This window comes from Astyanax mexicanus, chromosome 15 (assembly GCF_023375975.1).
Source record: "Astyanax mexicanus isolate ESR-SI-001 chromosome 15, AstMex3_surface, whole genome shotgun sequence".
Lineage (NCBI taxonomy): Eukaryota > Metazoa > Chordata > Actinopteri > Characiformes > Acestrorhamphidae > Astyanax > Astyanax mexicanus.
In genome coordinates, this window is record NC_064422.1 from 17,814,219 (window position 1) to 17,828,707 (window position 14,489).

Here is a 14,489-nt window from a genome sequence, read left to right on the forward strand (position 1 = left end):
AAATAACAAAAATAAAAAAGATACACATAGACTTTTAATTTGTTGGCAATCCTGTGAGCAGTTATTTTCCAGACACTATATGACCTCCACCAGTCTTGTTACCTGCTTAATGGACTGGAGGAACAGAACAGTAGACACATACTTAATTCACCATTCTTGCTTTTAAACTATGTGCTGCCAGTACAAGTATTCTAAGTCTCTTCCACTCCAACCCAGAATATTACATGTGATTCACATGGATACATGTTGCTGTAGCCATTTTGTATAATGTGTTACTGCAGCTCCAAAAATCCACAAATTATCTCCAAAACAACAGTCTCTTGTGTCTGTTAGACTAGAGAAACTCATTACATTTGTCCAAAGTCTATTGTGTTTATAATTAGTGCTATCCACCAGGAAGTTTCTGCTAGCTGTGTTTTTAATGTTTTTAAACTCACACTGCAAGGTATTCTAGACAAACACAGATCCCCTACACTTTATTACACTATTATCCACTAAAAAACAAATGCCAGAACAGTAATGCTGCACAAACATAACACCCTCACCCCAAACAAACAATATAATAAGTCACAAATATTTAATTTCACCAGGTCTTAATGGCAAACAGGTAATGGAGCACAGGGCTGAGCTACTGAGACAGAGGGCTGTCTAAGTAGGAATAGATGAAGTCACAGGCTCATTGTGCTGAATGCAGTTCTTACCTGCACACACCAGTCCCACATCATTATCATGGGAGCAGTTGTGTTTGAGTGAAGATGATTTTGGACAGAAGTGAGTCTGAGATTTGTTTCCTCTACACTGAAGCACCTCTGACCACACCTGACCCTCCCCTCTACCAAACGCAGCTGCTCCCAGAACCTTCACAGGAGAACCACAGCCGAGCTCTCGACACACAACCTCTGCACCCTGCTGGTCAAAGTCAGCATCACACACTGTGACCCAGCTCTCTCCATGAAGAACCTCCACTCTCTCAGAGCAGCGAGAACCTAAAACCAGCCTGGCTCCTAAAATATCACAAGAGCATAAACAATGAGATAACAACAGGATTTAATAAATGAAAGTCAGACAGCACAGACACACAATGTAACTATTCAATACAGTGCACATATTATATGAACATAGTGTAGCTTGCCTGAACAGATGACTCCAGAATTGTGGGTTTCATTGCAGTCATGTTTACCCCATACTGGTGATCTACAGTTCTTCAGTCTAGACTCTGATCCACTACAGTCCACATCATCCATCCAGATTGGTCCTGATCCTGATCCAAAATGAGATTTGCCCAGTGCATCTACAGCTTCTCCACAGCCCAGCTCTCTACACACCACTGCAGCATCACTCATATCCCAGTCATCACCACACACTGTTCCCCACTGCCCTCTATGAAGAACCTCCACTCTCCCAGCACAGCGACTGCCACCATCCACCAACCTCACACTGCCTGTACAACAGACAAGGAATAAAGAAAGAAAGAAGCGAATAAAAAAAAAAAGAAATAATAATAGGTCTATGCTTCTTCAGCGTCGCAAGGTTATTTAACATAATTCTTAACAGATTTCGCTAATTCAAACAGCCCGAAAATGTTTTAAATAGCTCAATTTTAACGCTCTAATTACTAAAAAATGGCTCGGGTTCAGAAGGACAGTTTGTGGCTCAGGTCGGGTCTGGCTCGGGCAGAAAGTGCATGGATTTGGGCCGGGTCGGGCTGGATTTTTGGGCCCGATCTAAGCTCTACCGCTCCACACACTGCAGGCTTTTTGCAGCGGGGGAGCCATACACTTTTACAAAAACACAGTTAACTCTGGACTGGAAATATTCCGCTGTTTTAATCTTTCCAGACCTTGTCTCACCCCTAGGCTATTTTAATTAAGTTTTTCCAATAGCAAACTATTTAAAGTTGGCTTATTTAACGTTATATAATATTTACATTCTTCATGCTGATGCTAAGCTAATGGTGGGAATACACATTCATTGAACTCTAGACGAGAAATATGTGCAGTTTTAATCTTGCAAGGTTTTTTTTTAATCGCTAGGCTTTTTATTGAATTTTTCCAACAACAAACTATTTAAAATTGGCGTATTTACATAATATTTACATGTAAGTTACTTAACGTTACTTCTAATGCTAATATAATGCGGGGATACACTTTTAACACCTGACCAGAAATATGTGCAGTATTTTAACAAAACAATTTCAACAACAAGTTGGCTTATTTATATGAAATTTACATATAACGTTAACTTTATTCTTCACACGAACACTGAGCTAATGCTAAGCTAACAGCGCTAAGCTTACACCTGAGGAAAAATATTGTGCTGTTTTAATTTTCTCACACTTCGTCATTAAGCTATTTTATCTAGGTTTTTCCCACAAAAAAACTATTTCAAATTAGCTTATTCATAAGACAAGTTTTAAAAATCTGCTCATTTTCAAATGCAATTCATATTACATTTAAACTATGGCAATGTTTAGCTATCCTTAGACAACTAACGTTAGCTAACTACCTAGAAAGAGAGGCAAGGCCAGCACGTGCAGGTGGTGTAAGACACTACAAACACATACATGATCATAAAATAAAGGACCTGGTCGAACTTACCTTATATCTTAGTAGCACAACAAGTCCTGAGGTGAGCTGAGCTGAGCCTAAATCCAACTACTACTGACTGCAGCCTGCAGGAGGGCGGAGTTGGACGTCCAGTGCGTCCAGCCCCGCCGACATTGTTAGCGTCATGCCGTTCAGTCCCGCCCACTTTGTCAGCATCATGTCTTAGCTCCGCCTCTGAACGGAAGTAAACAATGAAATCAGAGTTTAAAGCAATAATCAAAGACGGGGTTAAAAAATCTGGCAGGACAAATGGGATAAGGAGGAGAAAGGCAGGCATTTTTATAACATACAAAAAGAGGTAAAAGAGGAAAAACAGGTCACTATCACGGCAGGAGGAAACCTGGTCCACCAGGCTAAGGTTAGGACATACAGAACTGAATAGTGGACTTCACATTATAGGAAAACATGAGAATGGAATGTGTCCTTATTGTAATGAATTAGAAACCGTAAATCATGTACTTCTTACATGCAGATATTATTCTAAAGAGAGAGAACGTTTTAACAGGGTAACGAAGAACTCCGTTACATTGGAAAAAATATTGAGTTTGTGTGGTACAGAGGCTACAGTTAAGCTGTCATAGAATTTATAAAAGAAACACAAATTGCAAGAAGACTTAAATTTTTTTTATTTTATTTTTTTATTATTTTATTATCCAGTAGATGGCGGTAATGCAGTAACATTGCAAACTGCTTAGCTAACCTGAGTTGGCTAACCTAGTTAACTATCGTTAAGTACCTAAGGCTAACGTAAATACTAAAATTATGGAGAAGAACGAAGTATGTGTAAGGGACAGTATTAGTATAACAGTAACGGCATTAGAAATGTGTGTTACCACTAGGCACCTGTAGCAGGTTAGATTCGGATAATTACAGTGTTTTTTGGGCAGGAGAAAAAAACAAGACAAGCAGTAAAAAGCCAAAGGAGCCTCACCTTTTCTGACCGCAGTTTTAGGATTTAGGAATTAGGAACATGAATATAAGTACCTAGTTTTCTGTTTATAAGCATTTTAATCGTTTTTTGTTCAGTTTTCTTGTGTATTTTGTAAAGAAATAAATCTTTGGTTTGGAAACCTAAAACGCGAGTTGGAAAGTGAGTCAAGAACCGCATGGATCTACAGGATGAATACTAATGAACTAATGGAGAGAAATGATCCACTTACCAAAAAAAAACTGGAGAGAAAGTTTTCCTGAGGGTACTGTAAAAAAAAAAAAAAAAAAAAAAAAACACTGGGGTTATTAACAAAGGAGTGCAGAATGTACAGAAATCAACTTTCCAAAAAAATCCTGGATGTGTAATTTTAGATTAAAATTCCGTCATCTTTCATTCAGTTGAATGGAAATAGGCTTTAGGGTTAAAAGCTGTACTGAAACCAGCCACCAGAGGGCGTAAGAGACATTGTGGCTTCACTTTTCAACCCCTGTCGTGCTGTCTATACTTATATACAGTCTATGGTTGTGATCAGTGCAGTCTCAGCAAATCAGAGTGGTGTTGACTGGTTAAAATCAACCTAACAATTTTCCGCACAGATTGCATTTTCAAATAGAAAAATACATACATAAATACCTAAATTCGTTAATTAATTAAATAGATACAAAAATATAATCTACTAAATAATTAATAATAAATAATTATTAATAAATGACGCTTAATCAAATAGTCTATATTCATACTGATTAACAATATTTATAACAATGATGTTGATATATTATAAATAAAAAATGATATGTATTCTTTAATAATGTCAATTTCCTGCACCTGTCACCATAACGTCCAAAAAAAGTTACCTAGTCCGAAGATCAAATGTTTAACTGCATATTGTCCTCCAAGTTGTGGTCATAGTTAAACGTCCAAACAGTTGGGGTTGGATCTTTGCCTGCCGGGAGACGGGCGGCAGTGGTGGGTCTGCGTGACGTCACCCGCCAGCCACTTTTTCATCGACCCGGCAGTGCCAGGCACGTACCCGGCAGTACTAAAAACTGACAGGGGGCTTCCTGACAGTACGCCGGCAGTTTTAAAAACTGTCAGGGGGCTTGCTGACAGTACGCCGGCAGTATTAAAAACTGTCAGGGAGCTTCCTGACAGTACGCCGGCACTACTAAAAACTGTCAGGGGGCTAGCTGACAGTACGCCGGCAGTATTAAAAACTGTCAGGTAGCTTCCTGAAAGTATGCCGGCACTACTAAAAACTGTCAGGGGGCTTGCTGACAGTATGCCGGCAGTTTTAAAAACTGTCAGGTAGCTTCCTGACAGTACGCCGGCACTACTAAAAACTGTCAGGGGGCTTGCTGACAGTATGCCGGCAGTTTTAAAAACTGTCAGGTAGCTTCCTAACAGTATGCCGGCACTACTAAAAACTGTCAGGGGACTAGCTGACAGTACGCCGGCAGTATTAAAAACTGTCAGGGAGCTTCCTGACAGTACGCCGGCAGTATTAAAAACTGTCAGGGAGCTTCCTGACAGTACGCCGGCACTATTAAAAACTGTCAGGGGACTAGCTGACAGTACGCCGGCAGTATTAAAAACTGTCAGGGAGCTTGCTGACAGTAAGCCGGCAGTTTTAAAAACTGTCAGGGAGCCTGCTGACAGTCGCCGGCAGTTTTAAAAACTGTCAAGGAGCTAACCTAGGATGGACTCTTTCATATGGAAGTGGACCTGTTTTGGCATTATGGAAAAATCATGAGAAATTTAATTTTAAGCATGAATAATAAAAATAAATAAATAATATAAAATAAACAATACAGTGAATTTTTCCCAAACTTGCAGGAGTCATAGCTTAGGACAGACTCTTTCAAATTGTAGAGATCATGAGAAATTTAATTTTAAACATGAATAAAATAATAATAATAATAATAATAATAATAATAATATAAACAATACAGTGAAATTTGCCCAAACTTGCAGAGGTGATAGTGTAAGAAAGACTCTGGCATTGAATCTTAGCCCCGCCCCCTTCACGTGCAGTTTGGTCTAGTTCTACTGCTGTTTAGTTTTACTCTGTTGCTTCAGGCAAGTTACCACTTCAGGTTGGCTAGATCAAACAATAGCATGTGAGGAGTTGTGTGCGTGTATTCCAACCAAACCACAGTGAAGCAGTTCGTCCTAAGCGGCAGACCCGTCTCCCTGCCTACCTCGGAGATTATGAGCTTGATGCAGCCAGCTATAGGCAACATCTCAGTGGACCGACAGCGATGCAGATGCACTCACCAGGGAGGGAGTGGACATCCAACATGGAGGGAGCAGTCGAGATGACACCCACCACACGCCCTTACACCTCATATCCCAGGCGCCAAGTCCAGTGGGATTCATCCCTCGGCGAACAAGAGGACGAACATCCCCACTTGCATGCCATAGGACATGAGAGGCGGCGTGAACGGCCTGGGATGCCCCGTCCATCCAGCGCTGAGTATGATGTGAGCAGTGACTCATTCAATGCATGCAGAGCTGAACTACAGGAGATTCGCATTGAGAACATGAAACTTCAGCTATCTCATCAGCATATACTAGACAGTATGGCTGAACTTAAAGATGTTTTTAGAAAAGTGAAGTCGCTTACAGAGAGAGTGACAACCCTCAGTAATGCTCAAGCAGAGCATCGACAGGAAGAGTGGCCAGATCTACCCCCTCCTCCACCTCCAGCACCACGTGCCACAGACAGAGAAGGAGAGGACTACAGTGACTGGCCACCCCCTCCCACACCATGGCCACCACAGTCAGAAGGCTACGATGAAGGTCAAATGGTCTCAGCAATAGACAGAATGATGAATGAGCTACAGCTACTGAAGCAGAGTGCTGCCTCAAGATCAACACCAATGGCTAGCTCGCCTTCCACCCAGCAAACAGGCTATTTCTCTGAGCCCAAGCAGGCCCGCAGCTGCTCCGCCACCGCCAACCATGGGAACGCCTACGCCTTCCCCAGTCTTCAGTCCCTCAAACTTCAGAGCCCGATATGGACCTGGCCAACACTCCAGTTCATCGCCTAGCCCACGAGCAGGCCAATCATCTCCACATCTGGGTGCCCAGCAGTCTTTTGTATCATCTGCGTTTGGGGAGAAGGTGTATAGGGGACCCAAGCCGAAAATTCCAATTTTCAAGAGTAGAGATCCGGTGGAGTACGCAAGACTTAAGATAAGTCTAGAGAATTTGCTACCTGAAGACAGCACAGAGCTCTTTAAATATCAGGTCCTTATCGACCACTTGAAACTTGAAGAGGCCTGTCTGATAGCTGATTCTTCCCTAAATTCGCCTACTCCATACTCAGACACCATGGCAGCGTTGGATGAGAAATTCGGCCAGCCCCGCCATGTGGTTCTCAAGATAATAGCTGCTGTTATGGAGGCACCGGAGGTGAAGCGTGGAGACATTGCAGCCTTCGAGAATTTGCTCTACGAGTCCAGTCTCTCGTTGGCATGCTCCAGAACCTGGGGCCTGAAGGAGAGGTGAAGCTCAGATGTGGCACACACGTTGCTCGTCTACTTACAAAGCTCCCATCTGAAATGAGAGCTGACTTCCGCCGTGCCATGATACGGAAGCCAGAAGCCACGTACTCTTTGATCGATCTAGCAGAGTGGCTAAGATATGAGTCCTGGTGCCAAGACACTGAGGTCCAGCCAGAGAGCAGATATCAGGGGCAGTCTGGCTCAAGAGTTGAGAAGAAGAAGAATCGATCAGCTATGTCAGTGTTACATGGAGCCGAGGGATCCCCCCTCACTGACCCCCCTAGGCCGCATGTGCCGCCACAGAAAAAAGGCAAAGCTAAGTCATATTGCCCGTACTGTGAGAGCTCTGAGCATTTCCTGAATAGGTGCCAAGCCATTCAAAAGCTCACAAAGGAACAAGTGACTGCGTGGATTAAAGGAAACAAGCGATGCTGGCGCTGTGCAAGGAACCACCAGGCTGCTCAGTGTGATTTAAAGAAGCTGTGTGAGGTGTGTCAAGGCAAACACTTAAAGGTCCTTCATGAGGTCAACAAGAGAGACACTGATGAGCCTCCCAAGGATGGGAGCAGCGCAGACAGCTCAACCACAGATGTTCTCTACCTAGACCGCCCATCAGAGTCCTCTAGGGTCCTGTTGAAGGTCATCAAAGTGGTGCTTTGGTATCGCAACCGGAATCTGGTGACATATGCCGTGTTAGATGACGGCTCGGAGCGCACAATGCTCCTGCCAGAGGCCGCCAGACAGCTGGGGATAGAGGGCTCTACAGAAGAACTCAATCTTCGCACCATAAGACAGGATGTCCAGGTGCTCAGAGGAGCCTGTGTTTCCTTCCACCTATCTCCAGCTGGTCAGCATAAGAGGAGCTTCAAAGTCACACATGCCTTCACATCACCACACCTTAATCTCGCTGAGCGCTCCTACCCAGTCACATCCCTTCAAAAGAAGTACAAGCATCTGGTAGGTCTACCTCTTGAGCAGTTTACCCGGGTTAAGCCCCTCGTACTCATAGGTGCTGACCACCCTCACTTACTCACACCGATTGAGCCAGTGAGATTGGGACCACCCGGGGGGCCTGCGGCTATCCACACCCGACTTGGATGGACCCTGCAAGGCCCCACTAGGCTAGTCCAACAGACTCTACCAGAACAGCAGTGCCTCTTAACCACAGTTTCTCCACAGACCACGGAGCTGATGACTAATGTTCAGAAGTTGTGGCAGATGGATGTGCTGCCATTCCGTAGCGACAAAGTCGTCACTCGGTCTAAGGAAGACCGGGAGGCCGTGGCTCTGTTGGAAGCAAGGACAACCAGAGTGGAAATCGAGGGCATCCTACGCTATGCCACCCCCCTGCTTCGGAAGCGCCAAATGCCCCTCTTTCAGGCCACCAAGGAGGCGGTTATGCCCAGTCTGAGGAACACAGAGAAGAGGCTGGCCAGAGATCCACAGCAGGCGGAGGCATACTGCGAGGAGATCAGTAAGCTGGTCAAAGCAGGATCAGTGAAGAAACTAGGCCCTGACCTCTCGACGGAGGGTGAATCCTGGTTCATTCCCCACCATCTGGTACAACACAACGAGAAGAATCGCATAGTGTTTAATTGCTCGTACCTCTTGCACATGTAATTGAAGTGTGAAGTTTAATAAAGAAACGAAAAGGAGACAACTGCTTCATGGTGTTCTGACCGACACCCCCCATACAACACACATTCCATCATTAGAACCTGCACATACAGTCCTTTAGTGGTCCTCACCAACAGATGTGAGATGCCTATGTTTTGGCATCAAATGCTAACAGTGGAACTGTTTTGGCATTATGGGAAACTCATGAGAAATTTAATTTGAAGCATGGATTGAAAAAAGTAATATTAATATAAAACTCTCTCTTTCTCTCTCTCTTAAACACTGATGGGATATTATATCAAATAGATAATGTACTGCACAAAATATACAGTGAGGTGAGTTATTTTAATCCATTTTTTCTCGTTTCTGGGCTTAATGTATGTCTGAATTAATATAATAGACTGAAACGTGTCGGTCTCCCGTTCTCTGTGTTTTTTAAGTGTGCTCTCCGCCTGCGCTGCTGTTTACCGCAAAATCGCACGTATACGTGAATCTAAATTTAAAGCCCGGATGACTTGACTGAGAATTTCCGAAGCGTGGATAGCTTGACTCCGGTCTTACTGTCAGCAAGCTCCATGACAGTTTTTAAAACTGCCGGCGTACTGTCAGCTAGCCCCCTGACAGTTTTTAGTAGTGCCGGCGTACTGTCAGCTAGCCCCCTGACAGTTTTTAATACTGCTGGCATACTGTCAGGAAGCTCCCTGACAGTTTTTAGTAGTGCCGGCATACTGTCAGGAAGCTCCCTGACAGTTTTTAATACTGCCGGCGTACTGTCAGCAAGCCCCCTGACAGTTTTTAATACTGCTGGCATACTGTCAGCAAGCCCCCTGACAGTTTTTAGTAGTGCCGACGTACTGTCAGGAAGCTACCTGACAGTTTTTAGTAGTGCCGGCGTACTGTCAGGAAGCTACCTGACAGTTTTTAGTAGTGCCGGCGTACTGTCAGGAAGCTACCTGACAGTTTTTAGTAGTGCCGGCGTACTGTCAGGAAGCTACCTGACAGTTTTTAGTAGTGCCGGCGTACTGTCAGGAAGCTACCTGACAGTTTTTAGTAGTGCCGGCATACTGTCAGCTAGCTCCCTGACAGTTTTTAGTACTGCCGGGTACGTGCCTGACACTGCCGGGTCGATGAAAAAGTGGCTGGCGGGTGACGTCACGAAGACCCACCACTGCCGCCCGTCTCCCGTCAGGCAAAGATCCAACCCCCTCTCTGATGTCACTAATTCCCGCTCTCTCTGCAATCTTCTGAAGGGATACGCGTGCCTCAAACCTTGCTTAAATGTACGCTCGTTTAACCCTTGTATGGTGTTCATATTTTTGTTACTCAGACAGTGTTCATGGGTCTGGTGGACCCGCTGCATTTTAATGTTTTAAATTCTGCAAAATTATGGAATAGGTCCAACTCCGTTCCATTTTTCTCTAAAAACAGGCCTTCCCTCTAAATAAGTGCAATTCAGAATAATGTTTAGGATGGAATCTGGGATAAAAAGCTAAAAAAAAAAGACTTGATGTCCTGTACCGGGGAAACTGCCATCCGCCAATCCTAGTCGCATTCTTATCACACTGGGCAGCTATGCATGGTGGCTCATTTTTTGGGCAAAAGGGCATTCAATTTCTGACAGGTATCCATTTAATTCTTCAACAATATTACAAGCTGGTACAGGAACAACAGGGGCAGAAACAAAACACACACAAACTACACACCCAGACAGGAGGAGAACAGAGTAAACACCTTTATTAGCCCCGGGTCCAGTAGACCCGAACATCCTGTATGTAATTTAAATGTGTAGGGGGGGTGTTCATCAAAAATGTGTTCTGATATATGTTCTTCACAGAAAATGACCCAAAGCCAATAAGTTTGAGTTAGAAATAGTAGCTGCGTGTCCCGAACGCGCTGCCTTATAAGATCCCTTATGGGTGAAAATGCTGCCGAACGAGGGAGCTGCCTTTGAAGGCAATGACTACCTAGGCAGCTCCCTTCAGATTGGACCGCAGCTAGTATTTGATGGTATCATTTTTCCTTTGATAAAAAATGTAAACGGGTCCCACAGACCCGAACACCACACAAGGGTTAAAACACTGTTCTTGCGTGAGAGGGTGCGTACGCATTAAAACAGGGCTGAAATGTGCGCAACCTCTCACGCAAGAACAGTGATTTATAAAAAATATATATGGCGTAAAAAACGGGCGTACATTTAATCTAGATTTGAGGCACGCGTATCCCTTCAGAAGATTGCAGAGGGAGCGGGAATTAGTGACATCATGTGTTAAAGCACGGAACTGCAGGTACATGCGTAAAAACCTTCCTCACGCATATTAATACTTAAATCAAGATTAAAAATGTATAAATGACGCCCACAATTCGCTGACTCATCTGGCTGCTCTCCAAAAGCAAGTTTTGTCACAAGAACATAAGTATCTCTTGTGAGGAGAATAAGGTACCCACTTGAAGGTCTAAAATGAATGGGTTTATATGAAGCAATGAAGCAATATCATAAAAATCATAGTTTATAAACGCCTTATAGTTTTTTGAAGGGAGTCGGCAGATTCTATAAACGGCTCTAGGCAGAGATGTACAGTAACCAAGTAGAACTACTTTACCTAAATGCTAAAATGCTGTATCTGTCTCTACTGGAGTATTAACTTTCTCCTACTTCCACTTTTACTTTATTATATATTTTCAGTGAGTTTAATACTTTAACTTTAATAATTGTTTTATGTGCTGCATCGTTACAATTCTAAAAATGTTACAAACCATACTCACCAACCAAACCCACATCACATTATCACTAAAGCCCGAGCGGTAGATATTCTACTGCGGTAAAGCCCCCACTTCAAAACGCTTGGTCAAACTAGCCCCCACGCTGTTTCTTAGAGCGCGCATACACTGAACATTGCGGCAAGCGTGAGAAGGAACACATTTCAAAATAAAAGTCCCCCCCTTAATATCACGACATTATGCTGTGGAGTGGTATTAAAAGGAATCCACATGATATCACATGTTATGTCTGATATCACATGTCAATTTCATGTAGTCCTGGTAGTACACAAAATAAAAGCCCTGTAAATTATAACAATTATGTTAATTAAATAATACTAATACTAATAATAATAATACTAACAATACTACTACTACTAATAATGATACTTGTATGTGTCACTCACTTAATAGCAGGGCATTATAATGTGTCATTTCAAAATAAAGGCCCTTTAAATTGTAACATTTATGTAATTTTACACAATGTTTAGACTGTTATTAAAAGAAATCTGTCTGATATCACAGTTCAATTTCATATAGTCCTGATAGTACACTACTTGTATGTTTCACTCACTTAAAATCAGAACATTTTGATGTGTCATTTCAAAATAAGGGCCATTTAAATTGTAACATTTATGTAATTTTACACAATGTTTAGACTGTTATTAAAATAAATCTGTCTGATATCACAGTTCAATTTCAGATAGTCCTGATAGTACACTACTTGTATGTGTCACTCACTTAATAACAGAACATTTTGATGTGTCATTTTAAAATAAAGGCCCTTTAAATTATAACATTTATGTAATTTTACACAATATTTAGACTGTTCTTAAAATAAATCTGTCTGATATCACAGTTCAATTTCATATAGTCCTGATAGTACACTACTTGTATGTTTCACTCACTTAATAACAGAACATTTTGATGTGTCATTTCAAAATAAAGGCCCTTTAAATTGTAACATTTATGTAATTTTACACAATATTTAGACTGTTATTAAAAGAAATCTGTCTGATATCACAGTTCAATTTCATATAGTCCTGATAGTACACTACTTGTATGTTTAACTCAATTACTATCAGAACATTTTGATGTGTCATTTTAAAATAAAAGCCCTTTAAATTGTAACATTTATGTAATTTTACACAATGTTTAGACTGTTATTAAAAATGAATCTGTCTGATATCACAGGTCAATTTCATATAGTCCTGATAGTACACTACTTGTATGTTTCACTCACTTAAAATCAGAACATTATGATGTGTCATTTCAAAATAAAGGCCCTTTAAATTATAACATTTATGTAATTTTACACAATGTTTAGACTGTTATTAAAAGAAATCTGTCTGATATCACCGGTCAATTTCAGATAGTCCTGATAGTACACTACTTGTATGTTTCACTCACTTAATATCAGAAGATTTTGATGTGTCATTTCAAAATAAAGGCCCTTTAAATTATAACATTTATGTAATTTTACACAATGTTTAGACTGTTATTAAAATAAATCTGTCTGATATCACAGTTCAATTTCATATAGTCCTGATAGTACACTACTTGTATGTTTCACTCAATTACTATCAGAACATTTTGATGTGTCATTTCAAAATAAGGGCCATTTAAATTGTAACATTTATGTAATTTTACACAATGTTTAGACTGTTATTAAAAGAAATCTGTCTGATATCACCGGTCAATTTCAGATAGTCCTGATAGTACACTACTTGTATGTTTCACTCAATTACTATCAGAACATTTTGATGTGTCATTTTAAAATAAAAGCCCTTTAAATTGTAACATTTATGTAATTTTACACAATGTTTAGACTGTTATTAAAAGAAATCTGTCTGATATCACAGTTCAATTTCTTATAGTACTGATAGTACACTACTTGTATGTTTCACTCACTTAAAATCAGAACATTTTGATGTGTCATTTCAAAATAAGGGCCATTTAAATTGTAACATTTATGTAATTTTACACAATGTTTAGACTGTTATTAAAAGAAATCTGTCTGATATCACAGTTCAATTTCATATAGTCCTGATAGTACACTACTTGTATGTTTCACTCACTTAAAATCAGAACATTTTGATGTGTCATTTCAAAATAAAGGCCCTTTAAATTATAACATTTATGTAATTTTACACAATGTTTAGGCTGTTATTAAAAGAAATCTGTCTGATATCACAGCTCAATTTCAGATAGTCCTGATAGTACACTACTTGTATGTGTCACTCACTTAAAATCAGAACATTTTCATGTGTCATTTCAAAATAAGGGCCATTTAAATTGTAACATTTATGTAATTTTACACAATGTTTAGACTGTTATTAAAAGAAATCTGTCTGATATCACAGCTCAATTTTATATAGCCCTGATAGTACACCACTTGTATGTTTCACTCACTTAAAATCAGAACATTTTGATGTGTCATTTCAAAATAAAGGCCCTTTAAATTATAACAATATTTTATTTCAACACAATGTTTAGACTGTTATTAAAAATGAATCTGTCTGATATCACAGGTCAATTTCATATAGTCCTGATAGTACACTACTTGTATGTTTCACTCACTTAAAATCAGAACATTATGATGTGTCATTTCAAAATAAAGGCCCTTTAAATTATAACATTTATGTAATTTTACACAATGTTTAGACTGTTATTAAAAGAAATCTGTCTGATATCACCGGTCAATTTCAGATAGTCCTGATAGTACACTACTTGTATGTTTCACTCACTTAATATCAGAAGATTTTGATGTGTCATTTCAAAATAAAGGCCCTTTAAATTATAACATTTATGTAATTGTACACAATGTTTAGACTGTTATTAAAATAAATCTGTCTGATATCACAGTTCAATTTCTTATAGTCCTGATAGTACACTACTTGTATGTTTCACTCAATTACTATCAGAACATTTTGATGTGTCATTTCAAAATAAGGGCCATTTAAATTGTAACATTTATGTAATTTTACACAATGTTTAGACTGTTATTAAAAGAAATCTGTCTGATATCACCGGTCAATTTCAGATAGTCCTGATAGTACACTACTTGTATGT